This window comes from Leuresthes tenuis, unplaced genomic scaffold, assembly GCF_036924035.1.
Source record: "Leuresthes tenuis unplaced genomic scaffold, fLeuTen1.0.hap1 SCAF_22, whole genome shotgun sequence".
Taxonomy (NCBI): domain Eukaryota; kingdom Metazoa; phylum Chordata; class Actinopteri; order Atheriniformes; family Atherinopsidae; genus Leuresthes; species Leuresthes tenuis.
The window spans coordinates 11286503-11293585 of NW_027325376.1; the positions used below are offsets into that span (position 1 = coordinate 11286503).

At 40.5% G+C, this 7083-nt stretch overlaps 1 protein-coding gene across 2 annotated transcripts in view; it reads right to left on the reverse strand.

The window, feature by feature from the left end:
- slc8a4b (solute carrier family 8 member 4b) overlaps positions 1 to 4795 on the reverse strand; it is a 113146-nt gene extending 108351 nt beyond the window's left edge. For both annotated transcript variants that reach the window (XM_072376430.1, XM_072376429.1), the window contains exon 1: positions 4573 to 4795. The gene's annotated coding sequence lies outside the window, so the exon portion shown is untranslated. The remainder of the gene's footprint in view (positions 1 to 4572) is intronic.
- Positions 4796 to 7083: the final 2288 nt, after the last annotated feature.

Consider the following 7083-nt stretch of genomic DNA (forward strand, 5'->3'; position numbering starts at 1 on the left):
ATTATAGTTTAGAGTGTTGTCCTGTAAGAACTTACTCTACGGTCTCAAATTTAGCTGCCTCATGTGGTAAGTATGAGAACTGAACAAACTACTGCATGCCGCATTTAATGCTTCAGGCTATTAACAACTCAGTTCATCATTAGCCACTTTCCCTTTGAAGGACAAAGTGAGGTACACAAGTATGAGGGCCAAATCAGGATGCTGTGCGGGTGAGATCAATGCTTGTACATCTACAACTGCCACCCAGCTTTGGAAATAGCACTATTTGCCAATAAATGTGTCAAATGAATCCCTGAAGGGATGCTTTGGAGGTGATTGGAAACTGAGTGGAATGAATTATGTGAAGAGGCTGGCCAACCTCTTTGGCCCCATGAGGGATATCAAGGTGTTATAAGGTTGCCACAAATGGTCTTTATGGGTTTCTTTGTAGCTCAGAGTCGTGTTTCATGCAGAATATATTTGAAATCTATATGGTTCGAGTCCAGAATAAGTGATTATTGATTTTTGCAGGGTATTTAGGTTCCTTTGATATTCAGTAGTGGTGCAATTCTTTGATTGTAATTCATTCAATGCTTTAGCCACTGTATGCTGAACACATTTTAAACTTCCCAACACTGCAATGTAAGGTTTCTAATTTCATAGCTTAATTTATCGAATGGCTGAACTGACTATTACGTCTTGGTTTTGATAGACTATAAATGGATAGTAGAAATCTCCTTGGTGTTTGTATAGAGCACACTTCTCTACCAGTGGAGCAGGTGTTTGTGTGCATCTATGTGATGTTACGCTGGGGCAGCACCCAAGTGGACCTTTCCTTTTCACAGAATGTTACACCCTGCATAAAATTAAACAGGATAGTGCAATGACTTTGTGCCACAGCCAAAGAAAAGATGAACACCTCAATACATCACTGTTCTCATTGTCTATTGTTATAGTGAGTTAATTAATCATCTTGTATTCAGGTGGCCATGATTTAAATCTCCGTAGGCAACTTGCTGTTAAATTGAGCTTAGATTAAAATGCCTCTTTACATCATCCACATTCAAACAGCTATCTGCATTAATAATAGAGGTGGAGTAAATGTTGAATAAAGTCTGTTTAAAAACAGAGAATAAACTATATTTAAAGGTTGGTGTGTTGTTAAGAGAGCGTATGATGAGAGCTGAAACTCGAATGACCCCTCTGGAGAAATATAAGATGAAACAAGTGGTCTTTAGCTGTATGCATCAAGCACAAAGAGCTCTGAAGAGTCACATATGAGATTAACAAAGTAAATATGATAGGAATAATTACTCTCATATGTTGTGCTAAATATAGAAGTGAACCAATAAGTTCACATTTTTCTCCCAGTCTCTACCACATTAGGCTCCACCCTGTTATCTCCCAGCCAGTCACATGCCTCTTTCCTCAGAATCTTGCAGACATGTACTACGAATGTGGTACATGTTAGCTAGCGTAACAATAGTGGAGAGACTGCTGCTGTAAAACACATGTAAGCTGCCATGATGCTACATCCGTTTTAGCTGTTACTGCACCAGTTTTTGTGACAACGCACATCTCGCGCAACTGCCGTACTTGCAAAATGCACAAACTGTAGACATGAGTCTGTGAGAAGATCGGTCTCTATGGGCCTTTTTGGGCCACTGTAGGAGCAGGGACTCACAGATGGTAGAACCACTTGTGGAGAGGATTGGGCAACAGTTGAAAAAGATGAGTAGTTCAGCAGTAAACGGTAAAAAGCCTTGAGTGATTGCTCTGTATTTACTGTGCCTCACCTCATCCACTGCTATTACACTGATATACAGTATCGGTATACTTTGTACAGCATGAACACCTGGAGAAAAATGCAGCAGCAAGTCGAGTGCAACTCAAACATAAGACACTTGATATCACCTTTTGCACACAATGACCAGAATATCATGCATATCTGTGACTGTAGCAGGATAGATTACAGTGTAAATCCTGTATAATCACTAAATAAGATCCCAATTTAATTTCTCCTTTGGTAACCTTTATGGACATCCCTCTTTCTTCACCTCCATGACTCATTCCTCATCTACGTTTTCCACTAGCCAGTACTGTCAACAGAAGCTTCTACTGCCACACAAAGGGCTTCATCACAACAGCATTAAGTGATTATTGTTATTAGTTATACCCGCTCCTCTATCAGGACTACAAGTCAACAACTCTTTCTGTATGAAGAGTGATAACAGTCACATTTTTCTGCCATGTTAGAGGCAGCAGATAGCAGATCAAAAGACTTTTTTCTAAAAAATATAATTCAGAGAAACTGCACAGTTCAGAACTTCAGTTCAGAACAATTCAAATGATGTCCTTTTGTGTTTTGAGATAAAGTAATATTTCATTTTTTAATTCCAACTATTGAAAGAGCTTCTTGAAGTCTGAATGCTGTTTGTCATAAAGGCTATGGTAAATATTGACGATTCTGCCTTTAATCCTCAATAATCAATTACTGCAATCAGGAACAGTTTAAGCTCTGATGGCAATGCAAAATAACTGAATTAAGCTGTTTCATTCAAAGGGACCGTCTTTCATATCTAAAGATGAAAGGACTCGACAGTGTTATAAATTGTATAAATATAATTCCGCAATCAAAATAACATTAAGAAAAGAAAAAAGCCTCAATTCCTCCTCTTGTAACCTTTATAGCTGCCCCTACTTCTACATCATGAGTCGTTCCTCGTCTTCCTTTTTCTAATTCCCAGTATTGTTAACATAAGTTTCTTCTGCCACACAGTTCACAATACAAAGCCTCTGTCTCCAAAGCTTCAACCCTTGCCACCTCCTTTCACCTTTCCACAGCACTACGACAAGCATTCAACACACACACACACGCTCAGGCACAGGAAGGGATTTATGGCCTCTGGGACTTTCCTGTCACTCATCTCTGGGACAAGTCCTGAGTAACAGCACAAGTAATCAGCGACTGGTGCCAGTGATACACATAACCAGATTATCATGGACAAGAATAGAGGCAGAGATCAGGGTTACCACATTCTACAGTCTGTGTGTTGTTAAAGTCATTAATGAATTAGTCAAGGATACAGTCACAGGGAGGAATGTAAACAAGCACAGGGAGAAAACGTTGGACATTCTTGACGGTTGAAGAAGTACACAGAGACTTGGCAGGTATGGAGGCAGCAAAGTGCAAACAAAACACACAGATATAGAGGAAATGTATAAATGTGACCAAGTCAGTGTCAATATTCACATTTCCAGGATTAGGCTGTTCACAAAATAATGAATAAATGGATGTGTTCTTACTTCCAAGCATGTCTCTGCACACCGAAGCAGGCAAAAACATACATTTTCTAAGTCTGATACACTGCATAAAGTCAGTCATTTGAATTAAGAGATCTGTGGTAAATTTAGAGAAAAAAAAAATGAAATCCTGAAATTTTCACCCTTTCCATCCACCTCACTGGTATCACACACACTGGCTCTTGTAACAGCCTACTGAACTACAGCAGCCAGACAGACAGCATCAAAGCTGCTTAACACAAAGACTTATTGCAGCTGAAGTAAGCTGAAAATTATTTGAGATATGCAAATTCATTTATAGGCAGCATATCCTTGGACAGCTTGGCTCATTAAATTATTGAGAGGGTGGCATATCTTTAGGTTAATAATTCATCATAGTTGAAAAAGTCCCCATCACCATCATCACGCTGCCATTAGTTCAGCTACCATTAAGAAAGATTAAAAGTAAACCAAACCATCATCATCATTATCACCCTCATCTCCTTTATCATGCTACTGTACATCGGCAGAACAGTCAGTCATCAATCAGCATCATCACATGATTACCATGTGTTGTCATCATATTGTCAAATATCCCGCCGTAAACATTTGATCATCATCACCTGTATCACAATACTCAATCGTCACTCCCAGAACGCTTTTAAAGATAATAACCTAAAAGATAAACTGATCGGTGTTAAGTTTAATAATCTGTTTTATTCAGTTTCTTCTAACAATATCAAAAGGTCGCCGTTTACATGAAAGCTGCTGCTATAACATTTGGCTGTAATTCCCTGCATTCCTGCACACTGACCCTCAGGACCCTTGCTCACTTCTCCTGACCCCATAATCCCAACGTCGCTCACCGGTCGCGGTGCAGCAGCCTCACAGTTTTTCCACCGATGCTCGGTCAGACGGCGCCAGTAAAAAAAAATCCGTTTACGCACGTCTTGCCATGCATCTCGAAAGCCTACATCAGACCTTGCGCCAGTTAAATGCTTAATTAGAGCTACTGGCTCCAAAAGGAGACTCCCGGACAGGGCAGGGCTCTGCGGTGTCGCACACACCTGAGGCAGGCATGCGAGGCATGACGGAAAAATCTCCAATCTCGCAATTTCCTTTTGCAGGACCTTGCTCAACCTGATCTTGCTCTGATTTTTTGCACCTTGTTTACACCCGCTGCTGTTAAAGAGACAGCTTTTACACTTTTTACACGCCGACTTTCCTTCTCTTTCATGCACAAGCAGCTATGAATAATTGGAGGAACTAAACACCCATAATGAAGATAATAAATCAATAGTACTATCTCACCGTTTCTGTGCGCTGAAAAAAAGCCCTGGTCAGGATCCGCTCATTGATTCACGAATTTGTTCCTCAATCTGTTCATCCTTCCCTCCGTTCACGTCTCTCATTCAGCAACTGAGCAAACCGCTCTCCTCCTCCAAAGCGACGGCAGAGCACGCGCACTTCACGCTTTGGCTCCCTCGTGCGCTCTTGCGCCCTCCTCGGTGTCGCCCTCTTCCTTACCCGTCTTTCTCGTGCAGAACAACAAGGCAGAGAGAGGGTTGAGAAAGAAGTGAGTCTGAGAAAGAGAAAAGGCAATGAAGCTGAGGAAGGATTAGTTGATGTGAGCAGGAGCGGAGGAATAAATCTCAGGCCATGTCCATTACCGTGTGTGTTTGGGTTCGTGTCCGTGTGACAGTGTGTGTTGGGAGAGGCAGGATGAAAGTGAACTAAAAGAGCATGCACTCCCAGCAGCATCTTCCCTGCACTTATAAACTCAGACCACTGGAGACAAGAAATAGAAAGTGATGAGCCAAGAGGCGTCTCTGGTGAAAAACTTGCTTTAAAAATGACGAATGGCAGGAAGGGCAACATTTTATTAAATATGTTAATTTTAAGTACAAAAATCCATATTTATCAAATGTGCAATATGACTTCAAGAAAAAAGCTATTTCTAAAATTCAACAAGCCGTAAGTGAGACTGACACCACAATGGGCAATAGTGGACTTTGATTAAATGGTACCAGCACCGCAGAAACAATGTCAATGTTAAGCCAAAGAGCAGCTTAGGACACAGACAGTTTCAGGTCCGGGTGAACATAAAACTTCCCCCTTTCTATAGAGGAAGTACGACAAACGAACGTTTTGTCTTATGGGTGAATGGTTGGTCGAAGATTCAAATGCAGACACAGGAGGCTGACGTGGAAAACAAAAGCAAGCTCCAATTTAACCTGAAGTAGCATGACTAAAAGGGATCCAAAAGAAGTAGCCCACAACTAAGGCAAATATACAGGGTGGTGAGCTAAAGCTAAAGTACAAACTAACCAACAAAAACATGTGTCATGTACAGAGAAATACGTTTGGAAAATGCCAGGCTTAACAGGTCAGACCAAGCTATGTACACACATACAGTGATAACTAACTGAGAAGCTAGACACAGGTGAAGAGATTGCATACAGGCAGACAAATGAAGCAAAAATACAAATGACACTCCGAAAGGAACCAAACTGACAGGAACAAGAAACAGGTATTTCATAAATAAAGCAGTTAAACAGGAATACGGAATGTAAAAAATGCAAAGGACAAGGTAAGACTGAAAAATAGAAACACGAGGAGACCCAAGAACCAGGATACAATAGACAACCCATGTTTGATGGAGAGATCCTGTTTCAAGAGTAGAACCAATATTATATAATGATATTACTATCATTCATTCATTTTTTCTTAAAGATTCTGAGCAGGACAGTAATGTTAATCTGCAGGTTTCTATTGCGCTCGCACCATATCCTCTGTAGTTTGCAGAAGGAATGTTACTCGAAACTCCAGTAAGTTCGAAAATTGAGATTTCTAAGATCCCACAAATGTTTTTCTAATCTTAAAGAAATAATTCAGATGCCTATAATTTCTAATTCCTAAACTTAACAACTTTAATTGCTTATACCTAACAGCGTCCTTTGAGGGCCTGAACTTAACCCAATCAAGCCAAGTCAAGTTTATTTGTACAGCACATTTCATGTACAAAACATTTCAAAGTGCTTTACAACCAAGCAGCAGGTGAAAACACATGAAAACAGTCTGAAACAATATTTCTTGAAAATGATGTGAAATAGTGCAAAAGGCAGCTTAATTCAGTCACCTGGATGGCAGTACTTCATTCTGGACCGGTGCAGCCTTCTTATGCGTCCTAATTCTGAATTGTTTTCATTCAATTTCTTTGTGTTTTTCTGTGATTCATTATTGTTTTTAGCTGCCGTTGGGGCGGAAATGTACAGCCTGGAAATGGTTCCAATCACAGGACCAACACAGAGACTAAGTAGAAAAACAACCATACACGGTCATTTAAATATGCTGATCATTCATGGACAATACTGTGATAAAGTTCGAAACACATTGTTCCGTCTAGCACCTTCATTATCATTCATCTGTACCCTCTACATCCATATTGTTATAGTACAAAGGAATAAAGGGATTATATTTACAATATAACTTATTTTTCAGTTCAGCGGTATTCTGCCTAGCGTCAGCCCCACAGAGAAGTCTCCAGAGACAATAGATGAGGAGGTAGGAGGTGAGAGATGGATGATGAGAGTAAGAGCAGGTGATCACTGAGGGACGAAGGATGAGGGAGATGTGTGGAATAAGTGCTTTTAAGATGGGGAAAGGGTCAGGGGTAAGAGAGAGGAGTGCAGGAATATGTGTGAGTAATGAGCACGAGGAGAGCCACAGTTTTACATTATCCGTCTTTTTCGACACAGCTGATCAGAGTTCTGTCTCGGCGTGAAACATGGCCTTTACACTGCAGGCCAATTCACACCCCGA